Source organism: Ochotona princeps, chromosome 6 (genome assembly GCF_030435755.1).
Source record: "Ochotona princeps isolate mOchPri1 chromosome 6, mOchPri1.hap1, whole genome shotgun sequence".
Lineage (NCBI taxonomy): Eukaryota > Metazoa > Chordata > Mammalia > Lagomorpha > Ochotonidae > Ochotona > Ochotona princeps.
The window spans coordinates 74241515-74255163 of NC_080837.1; positions in this window are offsets into that span (position 1 = coordinate 74241515).

Here is a 13649-nt window from a genome sequence, read left to right on the forward strand (position 1 = left end):
TTTGTTGGCCTGGTCAGGTCCATACATTGAACCTACCAGGACCAGGAGAACTAACCATTCACGAAAGGTGATCTGCAGAATAGGGCATAAGAGGCAGTGGCTGTTTCTTTGAAATGATGGAGGAAACACAGCAAGAATCTACTAACTCCTTGAGTGGAGGAAGGTTTTGAACCATGGTGGAGCTTGTAGGAAGAGATGTCTCTGATGAGGAGAACATCAGATCTTCCCATTGTGAGACTTCTGGCCAATGAGGAAGAAGGGGACAAGTGGTAGCTTGATGAAAGTTGTGATATGGGTCTTGTAAAATATGATCTTCTTATTAGCAGGAACATAGGGTGTTGGGAAATGTCTTAGGTCATTTTTGTGCTGCCATAGCAGAATTCTTGAGATTAGGTAATTTACAAAGATCAGACATTTATTTTCTCACAGTCCTGCAGGCTGAGAAATCCAGCAGCAAGGTGGCAGCTTCTGGCAGGGCCTTACTGCTGTGTCTTCTGAGACCAGAGATGCCATGTGCTCACAAGTGCAAGTAAGCAAGAGAGTGTCCTCTGTCAAGTCTGTTGTAACAGCATCAATCTGTTCCTGGAGGTGGAAGTTGGATGACTGCAAACATCCCCCACAGGGCTCACCTCCCCACTTAGTTCCATGGGGGGTCAAGTGTCCAGCGCTTGAGTTTCCAGGAGGTGCATTCAAACCACAGGGCAGCTATTCAGCAAAAATGCCCTCGTGACATCAGTGAGCATCCATCAGAAGAGCCTCATCTCACCAGTAAGTAGCTGAAACAGGCTGTTTGCAGAAAAGCGGATTCTTATGGTCAGAGATGGAGCACCTGCAAGACGAAGACTAAGAAGTCATCACCATTTTGTTCAAACCAGGAAAGAAAGTGCATAAGCGCTCCTTTCCTTGCATCCTGTGTTGGGAAGGTCTGCACCGAGAGCTCTCGAGTTCTTTGTATGATGAGATGGAGAGAATGATCGAGGTTGTAATTTTCTCATTTGTGCTCTTAGAACCTGTCAGGTTATGAAAGGTTGGGAATAACTTGGGGGATACAGAGCATGGAAAATGATTTTTTTTCCCCCTTCAGTAGGCAGAATGCTAGTTCATGGAGATTTGTTGAAAAGAAGGGATTTATATCAAGGCCTTTGTTGGGATTAAGGTACTCTGAGAAATTCAGTTTATAGGATCCCAGAGACTTGTAAGATTGTACTAACTTGCTCATGTGAGAATACAACTTTTTGAAAATTGCAGAAGGCAAAAGCTGAGACTTGGTGAGCAGGTGGGGGGTGTGCAGGCATTCATACTCCCCCTGCAGCTAACAGGATCCTTCACTCAGTTCCCATTGCTGAGTTGCTCAGAATTTCACGGAATCACAAAATTCGAAGTACTGCATGGCTCTTCACTAAAGCTCAAGGTGCAGGTGTGGATCAGTCTCACAAAAATTTTAAAACTCGTCTTTATTTTCATTTTATTAGAAAGACCAAGAGAGAAAGAGTTCCATCTTCCTTCTGATGGTTCATTCCCCAGTGTCTGCAATAGCCAGGGCTGGCCAGGCCAAACCGGGAACCTGGAACTACACGTAAATTTCTCATGTCAGTAGCAGGGAGCCTCTTGCTTCCTGCCTGGAATATGTTAACTGGAAACTGAGTCTCAAGGGTTAAGGGTTGGGAAATGGCTCAAGTCCTCACGAGGGGCAAAACAGAAGAGAAACTTTGTTGCTTTTAAGTAGTATAGTTAGAAAATGGCAGGTGTGCCTGTTGAGTTGCCAGCTGGAAATGTGAGTTTGGAGCTTCATGAGACGGTACCTGACCAAAGTCTGCTCCCTGAAGCTACATCAGGGGATGGCCTTGGCCAAGGAGGCAGGGCCAGGTGAGACAACAATGAAGTGATGATGAGAGCCAGGGCCTATCTATTTGCAGGCAGTCGGAAAGGTGGGAGGAGAATGAGACACTGCTGTGTTTCCAACATCAGGTGTAACCTTTCCAAATAAAGCCGGTGAGCAGCAGTATTAAATAGTCCAGCAAGGCGGGCGGGGTCAAGCACAAGAAACGGCCATCGCGGAAGAGGCGGCTTCGGGATGCTTAGCAACTACGGAGGGCAATGGCTGCAGGAGTATCTCTGCGACTCAAGTGGAAGCGCAGTGGCTTCGAGGGGTGAGTACTTCCGTCGTGCGGGCGTGGAGAAAAGAGTCGTCTTTCCTGAAACTGGTGATGAAGGAAAGCAGGAGGGACCATGCGGAGGAGGTAGACAGAAAGGAGAAAACAGTATTGCAGAGTTGAGCTAAGGGTTTGAAAAATAGGGATAATTAAAACTTATTAGGGAAGATGGACCAGCAGCGGAAGCAACACTGGATGTCGCTGTACCTGGAGTAATGTGTGGAACACGGGTCTCGGGAAGTGAGGAGAGAGTAGGTGAGGATATAAGCACACGGCAGCCTGCGTGTTTCTCTTTCAGAGTGGCTTGTCCAAGCTTGTCCAGCTCTCAAGGATTCCAAACTAGTGAAAGGGGTCAGGGGCCCACCAAACAACAGTGACACGGAAGGGTTCTGCTACACACCAGACACTTCTACCTCATGTGCCCCAAGTTCTGTTTTGTTGAAGTCGAAAGAATGACTAGTAGGGCCATTGTCTTTGGAGTCCTGTATGCTTTTTCCTCTTTTAAATCGTCATCAAAGGCAGAAGCTCCTGTCTGTCCCTGGAACTTTCTTAGGCTCCTGTGTTTCCCCCCTAGTGTTTTATAGTTTGTGATCATAAAACAAAGCTGAGCTCACCACGGCCGAGCAACGTGAATCCTATTTATGTGAATTGGTAATCATGTTGGAAGAGCTAACCAATGTACCATTTACCTGGGCTTGCTTCCTCTATACAACTGAGGGTCACTTCTAACGGTGACCGTAGGCATTTAATATGACCCCTAGAACAAGCACCTGTGTCAGGGAGGTACCAGAAAATGCTCTTTGGGAGATCAGCAATGTCCAAAATGGTTGAGTCCCAACCCCTGGGCTTGTCTCTTGTGGTAAAGGGGTGATGTCTGCCTTTAAGATGGTCTTTCTAGAAGATACTCTCATGTTAGTATCTGACTGAATCTCCCGCCTTCAGCACCTGTTGCCTTCTGTTCATGTCCCTCAGCGTCATTGGCTGACTCTGCACATTCTTTCAGCTCTCAGCAATTGCACGCTGAAATGTTCAGGTTGTATTTTAGTTTTTTTAGTATTCTAGCTTTAGGAGAGGATGGTCGTTAGAAGATAACCGACGCTCAAGCTTGTGGACCAAAGTGCCATTTGCGGGTTGAATTTCCCATCAGCCTCTCAGTGGCGTAAAAGCCACTGTTCACAACAGATCAGCTCTGAAAATGTGACACACAGACATACATCTTCAGCGTCACCCGCCATCTTGCAAGACATGTGCCTTCGCGCGTCCTACCCAGGATTCTGATGCATTTGAATGGCAAAGGGTATGCTAAGATTTTTGGGTTATTTATAATCGCACTGAAGGGTGAAAAGCTTTTTTTTCTATGGCAAGTGTCATGGAGAAAGCGCTTAGCACAGGCAGGTGTCTAAGTCGATGTTCACTAAATGTCTTCAATCAGGACATTAGGCTTAGAGCTTAACACAGGCAGCCCGTTTGCGAGTGCCAGTTCAAACCCTGCCTTCGCTGCTTCTGATGCAGTGCTCTTGGAAGGCAATGGGTGATAGCTCAAGTACTTAGGTCCCTGGCCCCTCCTCAAGTCCCCGCGGTCTCCTCTGGACTGAGTTCTGGGATCCTGGCTTTGGGCTGGCCCACCCCTAGCTGTCACAGCTGTTGCAGGTACATAGGGAGTTAACAGTTAGATGAAAGATCTCTTTCTTGCTGCCATTTAAATTAGGATGAAAATAGGTAAGTAAAAAATAATTTTCAAAAAAAGATGCCACTTAAAATAGCCACATCCCTTGTGGTTGTTACCATGGCAAAGTAGATTAAGCTTTTCTGTGCAGTGCCGACATTCTGTATGTCTGTCAGTTGAGTCCCAGCTGCTGCCCTTCCAAGCCAGCTCCCTGTTAATGTCCCTGGGAAAAAAAGCAGAGGATGGCCCAAGTCCTTGACTCTCTGCCTGCACGTGGGAGACCCAGAAGAAGCTCCAAGCTTTGGACTGGCCCAGTTGCAGCCATTGCGAGCCATTTGAGGAGTAAATCAGCAGATCAAACATCTTTGTCTCTTCTTTCTCTGCAAAACCTGCCTTTCCAATAAAAATAATCTTTTTTAAAAAAAGATACCCACATCCAGTGTCAGACAGCCTGGATTTAAATCCTGGTTCTTTCCCTCATTCCAGCTTCCTGTTAGTGGCGGCAGAGGAAGGCTCACGTAACTGTGTTCCTGCCATGCACAAGCCACTGCACTGCACTCTGCCTTTGGCCTGGCCTGGCCACCGGCATTGTAGACATACAGGGAGTGAATGTCCTTCCCCCTGCCATTCAGGTGGACAGTAAATAATCAACATTTGAATAAGACAGCAAATCCCCCAAAAGAAAGAAAGAGCCTTAGGTCTTCAGAGTCAATTATTTGAGTTGAGATAATGTAACACTCTGCTGTATTAAAGAGGGTGAGGGTGTGTGTGTGTGTGTGTGTGTGTGTGTGGTTTTGCTTGAGGAAAGGAAAATAGCAAAGGCAGAGGAAGGAATGAACATTTGAAACTACAAGTAAGGGAAAAAACATGGAATGGAAAATCAAGGTCCTTGGGAAGGAAATACCTTGAGGTCGTGCAAGAAGAAATAAACAAGGACTAAAGCGCTCTTGAAACGGCGCTGCTGAACATGTGGACGAGGGGGAAGCTGGAGCTCTCCAGGTTGGCAGGGAGGCGTGAGCGTGTGATGTTCCGAGTGAGTGCCAAACCCAAGTGATTTAGCATAAGGCTGACTTAAAGTGTTTCACAGTCCCGTGTAACAGGGCGAGCTTGCGTTTTGAATTTTCGCTCAAGGACACCTTTGTACAGAACAGCGTGGTTTGGTTTTGTGCCCAGGTGACTGAAACGAGTGGGAGGCAGGGAGCCAAGATGGAGTGTGTCGGGTGCACTGAGGTGTCAGAAAGCAGGCAGGAGACACACTGGCCCTCCACAACAGGCCATTTAGGGGTCCAGATGACTGGGCGAGTTAGCTGTTAATCAGCTCCACACAGATGGTTGGGAATAAAATCTTGCCACCCTGTTTAACTCATGAGGATGGGATAGTGGCCAGTGTGGGGTGAGTTAGGGACACGGCAGCTCCTCTGGGAAGCCTCCTGTCTGTGTGTGGGGAGGGGGGTGGTGGTCAGAGCTAGGGAAGGGTGCAGGGGTGGAGGGGTCCAGGCTGGGGTGGAGGGAGAGACCGGCCATGCAGGAGAAGGACACACACTGAGAGGCAGACCTAGACTGGCTCCATGATATAGGGTTCGGGAGGACACCTCACTTCTTGGAGCCCCTACTTTTCATCTGCAAATGGGGTCTTTTATCTCTGGAAGTCACAAGTTGAATTGATACTAGTACTGAGAGTTCTCAGACTGAGCTCAAAATGACAACATAGAAATCTTGTAGAACCAAAGACATTCATTTCTTTGACACAGAACTGAGGCGTAGATGGCCAAGTGACATGCCTGGAGACACCTCAGACCTGGTGGGACAAACTGGGTCTCCTGGTTCACATCCTGGGACTTAAAACACTTGGAAACTTGTTCTTCTGTCTCCTGGCTAAACTGTGGAGACAAAGGTACTTGGAGTTGAATTTCTGGATCATTTTTGACATACCGTGCTCAGGCAAGAATGCCCATGCGTAATGGTTCCTGTTTGAACAGTTGGCAATTCTGACTCCATTTTACTGAAGGGAATAAATAGCCTTTACATCTTGCCTAAAATTTAACTTTCAGCTTGGTTCATTTCTCCTGACCTTGTAATACCAGTGAATTTAGCACATGTTTCCCAGTGTTTGGGACTTAAATCTATCTTGGAAGGAGATATATTGAATTTTAGAGTTGTGCAAGCCTTGCTCATGTCCTGTCCCTGCCACTTATTCACACGGTACCTTCATTGCTTTGAGTCAGTTTATTTTTTTATTTATTAAAGATTTATTTTATTTTTACTGGAAAGTCAGATATACAGAGAAGAGTAGAGACTGAGAGGAAGATCATCTGTCCACTTATTCACTCCCCAAGCTGCCGCAATGGCCAGAGCTACAGCGATCAGGAGCCTGGATCCTCTTCTGGGTCTGCCGCACAAGCGTAGGGTCCCAAGACTTTGAGCTGTCCTTGACTGCTTTTCCAGGCTGCAGGCAGGGAGCTGGATGGGAAGCAGGGCTGCCAGGATTAGAACCGATGCCCATATAGGATCCCGGTACTGCAAGGCAAGAACTTTAGCCACTAGGCTACTGCACCGGGTCCTATTTTATTTTTTTAAATTGATTTTTCATGATACAGTTCCTTAGGCTCAGGGATTTCCTCTCCCATCCTCCCTTAGCCCCTCCCCAAACTCCTTTTCCCCTATAACTATAGTTCAGTCCCTCAACATCAGTCACATGTGCATATTCTTCTATTTAAGTGTATCATGATGTTGTGGGTATAGACAATGGTAGAAAATTCGGCATTCTAGTGCCCTGATATGTTTAAGAGTTTCATTGGGAGTCCATCTTTTATTCAGAAGTAGAGCTGCATACTGCAATGTATCCTCTTCATGGCACACATGCTTCCATTACACAGATCCTTAGATAAATCTATGCATAGACATACTTACCTATTTATCTGTCGGTCTTGTATTTTGCATGAAGGTCACCTTACATTAGAACATGTGACATTTGTCCTTTTGGCTTTTTTCTTTTAAGATTTATTTATTTTCATTGGAAAGTCAGATCCACAGAAAAGACAGAAAAATCTTCCATCTGCTGATTCACTCCTCAAGTGACCACAGCCACCAGAGCTGTCAATCCTAAACCAGGAGCTTCCTCCGGGTCTCCACAAGGTGCAGGCTCCCAAGGCTCTGGCCCATTCTCCACTACTCTCCCAGGCCACAAGCAGAGAGCTGGAAAAGCAACCAGGATACGAACTGGCACCCACATGGGATCCCGGGGCATGCAAGGCAAGGACTTCAGCCACTAGGCTGCTGTGCCAGGCTCTGCATTGGCTTATATCACTGAACATAATGGTCTCTAGTTGGGACCATTTGGCTGCAGATTTCTTTATTCTTTTCCTTTCTTCTTTTCTCTTTTTTTCTTTTTCTCTTTTTCTTTCTTTCCTTCTCTCTCTGCCTCTTTCCCTTCCTTCCTCCTTCCCACCTGCCTTCTTCCCTTCCTCCTCCCCTCCCTCCCTGCCTCCCTTCCTCCCTTCTTCCCATGGCTAATATTCCGTAGACCATATGTACCAAAGTTTCTTTGTCCACTCCTCCTTTGATGGCCATCTGGATTGTTTCCATGTCTTTGCTATTGTACATTGTGCTGCTGTAAATATACAATTGCAGATCCCTTTATCATATGCAGATTTCACTTGCTTTGCATATATTCCCAGAAGTGGGATGGCTGAATCATACAGCAGATCAATTTTCAGTTCTCTTAGCATTCTCCATATTGACATATATAGCCTATACTCCCACTAACAGTGAAGGAGGAGGGTACCTTTTCCCCCATATCCATGCCAGCAGGTGGTGTTAGTGGAGTTCTGAATGTACGCCAAGTCATTTTCTTTTTTAAAGAATAAGTTCCATCTGCCTTATGAGATTGTAAAAAAATAATGTTTAAAAGCACCTAGAAGAGTCTGGAACATGAAGGGCCTTTAGAGACTTCAAAACCTTTTGCACCAACAATGAACTTATCTTCTAGTTCTGTTTTCCATGCATTCGTTTAAAATGACCTTGTACTAGGAATAACTACCTACAGCTATTCATGGAACACTTTACTGGATGAAGGCTGGTGGGTTATTGGAGTTAGATACGAAATGTTTGTCAGCTGTCTTCTGCAATGTGTTGGTGTTGTGGGTAGCCAAGCACACACTCGGATTGGCCTTCATCTGGTCCCACCCAAACAGTCAGACTGCCCTTCTGGTTTCAGGTAGTTTATTTTTATATGCTATTTCTGTTTTATGGCAGGTAATTTTTTAAAACCCTGAGACGGCAATTTCTTGGGGGTGTCTTTGCCACCCTTGTTCCTAACCATGATCTATACCTAACCCTTCCCTTCTACCCACCTCTCCCTGGCTGGGGTGGCTGCTCTGCCACCAGAAGGTGGGCCCACATGACCAGCTGCAATATTTTCCCGGTGAGAAGGACCCCTTCCCAGGGCCTTCATTGCTCGGTTCCTTTCTGTGGACACCTCTCCCTTGCTTCTTAAAAGGCCATTGCTTACTTCCTGTGGAGGTCTCTCACTCCGTGCTGGTGTGAGTGGGCTGGCAGGAAATCCCAGGAGAGGGTACCTAGAGAAGCAGCTGCCTTGTGTAAAGCAAAGGGCTAAAGGTGGTCAACTTGCCTGCTTTTTCCCTTTTTGAGAAAAAGGGAATTCACTCTGGCTGCTTTGCATAAAAAGAGTGGTTTGGGTTTCATCCATATTGATAAGTGGGAAGGGGCTATTCAGGTAAGACAGCTGGGACATGACTTTTGTGACCAAGGTAGGAAGAGCCATGCTAATGTGATCTGGAGTAAGGTCTGGATTTCCATTTTGTCCTGCGGTTGGTCTCTCTGTCCAGGGAGACACACAGTGCAACTCTAGAATACTGACAAGCTTTAGCATTAGTATTCAGTAGAAACCTTGGTGGGCTGGCCTTGGCACAGCATTGTGAAGAGGGAGATAGAATAAATAATTAGAATGTAATCTAATATTAGCAGCTATGGCCTGGCTTCCTGGGAGGTGGATTTAGGGATGTTTTAATTCTTAATACCATCAACAAGCGATTGAAATGTGTACATACATCAGACAGTGGGTCACAGCTGGTATGTCACTGGGGTATTTTCAGGAAAGGAAATAAAGGATTTCCAGGGGACAGAAATAAAGTCACATTTCCCCTTGTCTGTGTTGTGCCAGACTGGGAGACTCTGTTTGTTAAATCGTCCAGTTCACAGTTTATTTCTTATTGTCTTAACATGTACAGAGGAAATGCTGTGCAGCCCCTTTGAAAGCTTTATACCATTGCCTTCAAAACGCAGGATGAATGCCCTTCAGTGTGCTAGGCTGGGCAAGTGCCCTGCCAACTGCAGGAGGCTAATTTACAAGCTAGATTCTCATCTGCTAATCTCAATACAGATCGACTTGATTTGTAGTTATTTTACCTAGCATCAAAAACTTGATTTTTATTTAAATAAAAGATTTGCTTATTTTTATTGAAAAAGCAGATGTACAGAGAGGAGGAGAGACAGAGGAAGATCTTCCATCTGCTGGTCCACTTCCCAAGTGGCCACAATGGACAGGTCTAAGCTAATTTGAAGCCAGGAACCAGGACCTCCTTCTGGGTCCCCCATGTGGTTGCAGGGCCCCAAGGCTTTGGGTCAGCCCTCACTGCTTTCCCGGGCCACAAGGAGGGAGCTGGATGGGAAGTAGAGCAGACAGGATGTGAATAGGCACCCATTGCGATCCTGGCAAGTGCAAGGCGAGGATTTAGCCACTGAGCCATCATGCTGGGCCCAAAAACTTGATTTTTTTTTTTAACAGTTTCTAAATAGAGGTTTAAATTTCAGATGCAATTCCATCTGATCTCCTATATGACATCTAGGGCATAGGGACTATATGGAAGGAATTGCTTATGGGTGATATTCAGCAAAAGAATGAGATCTTGGTTTTTCTCTACACTGAGCAGGTGAAAGGAGGGGGTTTTCGAGTTTGTTTTATTTGTACAACAGCATCAGGCAGCCAGCCCATTTGCAAAATAGAGAATATAGGCTAGGTGTAACTCGATCATGTTCATAGGGCAAAAAAGCAAAAACAAAAATGGGGAGGAAAGTGGACATTTCGGGTCAAGGTGAAGGTGCCTGACCCCACAGCAGAGTGGGTCAGGCTGTGCTTCAGCTGCTGACTCCAGTGTCCTGCCAAGGAAGACTCTGGGAAGTAGCAGTCACGGGTCAGGTGGACTGGGGTCCTGTCGGTCACATGGGAAAGTTGGATTGAGTTCCCGGCTCGCCACTCCAGCCCAATCAAGCCCTAGCAGTTGGAGAGCGAACCACAGGAGTTGGGTAAGATCTGTCTTCACATGTCTCTCAAGCCAACCACCCGATAAATGAACAGGCAAATAGGTAACATTACCTTTCAGATGGCCTGTCGCAAAGCAGAACCAAAAACCGGTTCTGCAGTGGCGTTCTCTTTTGGCTGTTGTGCTGGTAAATACCCATCTGCTCTATTTTAGTAAAACTTGCTGGCCCATCACTCAGGAGAGTTCCCAACAGCCTTGATTCACTCGTTCTTTCCCTGCCGCGTTTCCCGTCGTTTGCTCAGGCAGCTTTGGAAGAGTGGGTGATGTGTAACCAAAGCTGCAAGCCATCAGTGTTAACTTTCAGAAAGCTGTTAGTTCCTGATTCCCGTGGACGCGTTCTCCTCAGCTGGCAGAGAGCAGGGCAGATGAGCAGGAGGACTGGTTCTTCCATGCTACTCTGGCATCCTCCTGGACTCGGATGTCGGGGGCGGGCATACTCATGGAGTTACGGCATTGCTGAGCTGAGTCTGCCAGGGTCTTTTTTCTTGGATGCTGCTTTGTGATATAACATCAAAACAAACCGTTATTGATGAGTCTATGGCTAAGCAACCTCTTATTGAGGGGTAGAGTGCTTTTTTTTGAAATGAGAGATGGGAGCAGAACAAATAAAATTCAACATCTTCCAAGGTAACCAGGATACCTTCCTTTTGCATCTGGCCAAGCGAAGATGTGATTTGGTGGATGAGCTGTGTGCTTTTGGAGATGAAGGGAGTCACACATGTCGGGAGTTAATGCTTAGATGGAGGCCACGGCGCTGAGAGGTTGGCTGGCTGCCTTCCTCATTCCACCCCCAGGATAATCGCCCACCAGGGCATGGTTTGTCTACAGACGTCTAAGCATACACAGGGACTGATCCTGGAGCAGTGGTGCCCTTGTCACAGCCTGCTGCTGTCTTGGTGTGGCCTCGCCACTGGGGCTAGGCAGCATCCAGGCAGTAAGAAGGGACACCTGGGAAGCTTACAGGATGCCAACTACACTAAACTACTGCTGAATAATGCTGTTAAGAACTCCCCTGAGGGGGATTAAGGGGATGGTCCCCTCGCCGGACAGCTACTCCCACTGGAGAGCATGGGCTGGGATGGGGACAGACCAGACTAAGCAGGGCTACAACACCTGTGCGCCTCATGTGGACTAGATCAGGGAAAAGCCAGGATGGGCAGATTATTCCTACTGGTGCAAGCATAAATTAGAGTGGGTGCGGGTTGTTTGGGCTTAGCTGCAGCAGAAGCTGGCACTAGCTGGCACTGGGGGCTAATACTGTCAAGTCAAACCACAGAGCCATCAGAAGAGTGCATAAACCAGGATTGAGAGAGACCTGGGAGGGAAATAGTGGGCTCCTCCCTCTTGGGTTACCACTCCCATGGGAGGGCATGAAAACTAGGACAGGGGCTGGGATGGCTAGACAGAGGCACTCAACAACATCCATGAGGGCTGGATAGTTGAGCTGGTTAGATAGAACTAAGCTTCAATACCCATTGACATGTATGAGAGCCAAATGGGATATAGGGCAGACTGGTCTTCTGCTACACATACTGGCAAACCAGGGTAGGGGGTGGGCCTGGTGGGGGTTATTGTGGGTCGCTCTGACTGGGCTGCAGCTCCCACTGGTTTATGTGAGGGCTGAGTATGTGCTGGGCAGAGCCAGGCTGGACTGCAACACCCATTGGTTCCAGTGGAAGTCAGGACTGAAAACAGAACCAACCCAGCAATTGCAACCACCAGCTGATTGTGGTGATGGACTGTGGCAGGCCCTGTGCTGGCTAGAACACACAAGAATCTGGTCTGGGAATACCTCAAAGTTTCTTTTGGGGATCTCCCCAATCGAAATGGTGGACTCAGAACCCTAGCCAAGAAAAGACAGAAGACAGAACCAGTCAATCAACCACCTCAGCTATATGTTGGCAGCGAAATACTGGGCAAATGGAGACTCTGTGATGGACTATGTCAGTCAGTGGATTCTTCAATGACCTCATCGTGCTTGGAAAGGCAAGACTGGCAGCGATTCATAACTGGTAAACTATCAAAACCACTTGAGCAAGTATCTCAGAGCATGCCCCACATCGGGGACCTGGGGTGGGTGGGAAACTGGGTGGGGCTTCTCCCTCAATGCCTTTACCTCAGATACATGAAGGAAACAATATGGAAATAATAGTCTTACCCACTTCCCTATACCCTTGAACCTTTTTACCCTAATTAACTACATAAAGACTGTAAAAAATATAATAATAAAAAAAAAGAATAAAAAAAAACTCGCCTGGTAGTGCTGGATCCGGCATTTCTGAGCCTGTTTCTCTTCTGGTGAGAACAACTTTGGCAGTTGCCGTCTCTTGGGAACCTCTGTAGCTTTTCTCTTTGCAGTTAAGCTATATTGTCCAAAGGAGTCGTCATTTGCAGTTAGGGATCTTTTAGTGTTGACACTGTCTTCTGGAAGACAGATAGTGGGAGAAATGTCCAGAAGGCTGTCAGACTTATCTGGGAACTTATGATAAGATTTCAGCCCAGAATAGGACTTGACCTTGCAGGTTACTCACTAGGTCTAAAAACTTCTCCTGTCTTAGGACTGGGTAAGAGAGGAACACGGACTGATTTGTTGTCTTTGGCTCTGAGTGAAGCTTCCTTGGAGAAGTGGTTTGAAATGTGTCCCATGCAAAGGACAAGGACTTGATGGAGTTCACGCCGAGGGTTGCTGTGTTGTCTGTGTTTGCAAATGGAGTTGCCCGGAGGTGGTTGTCATTGTGTTAATGGCTGTTGGCCAGGAATGTCCCAGTTCCAGCTGTTCTTTGTGAGTATAGCCATCTGATGAGCAGGTGGCACGTAGTAGGAACCTCGTGTTGCGGATGAAATAGAGATGGAGATTGGAGGTGTTAAGATGGGGTATACTGGATCTAGGCTTGCTTTTTATTAATCGTACTTCTGGGGGGCTCACTTTTCTGACAAGTAAATGCAGTCCTTCAAAATAGCAAATGTTGCTACTGCTCATGTGGATTGCTCATGATGGTCATATTATTCATGTGGGGATTCATTGAGAAAAGAGCTGAGGTTTCTGAACAGAAAGTCAGCTCCTAAGTGACAGGAACTAATTATATCCAGTACAGAGTGGGGGGAAAAGAATGCAGGACTTTCTATTTTGGGCCCAACAATGATAGACGCAACAGAATCAGTTCAGTTGGCCATTTTTCACCCAGCAGACCAAGACTAAACAGTTCTAAATCAAACGATTGTTTTATTAGTGATAATTTTAGTTTGTCTTGAATGATTTGCAAATGCTCCATGAAACAGAATGAGCTGTTTTTATCACCAGTTCTCTCCATTCAACTGAAAGGGTATGTATGTGTGTATTCACCCCTGGGATGGGGTGAGCAGAGAGGGAGCCCTTGGCGAGCCTTGCAGGATGGCTTAGCGGCTGGATCAGCCTTCCCTTGAGGAGAACCTTCCTTCCCTCTGCCTGACCCCTTCTGGATTAGCTCACCCTCCTCTTCCTCTACTAGA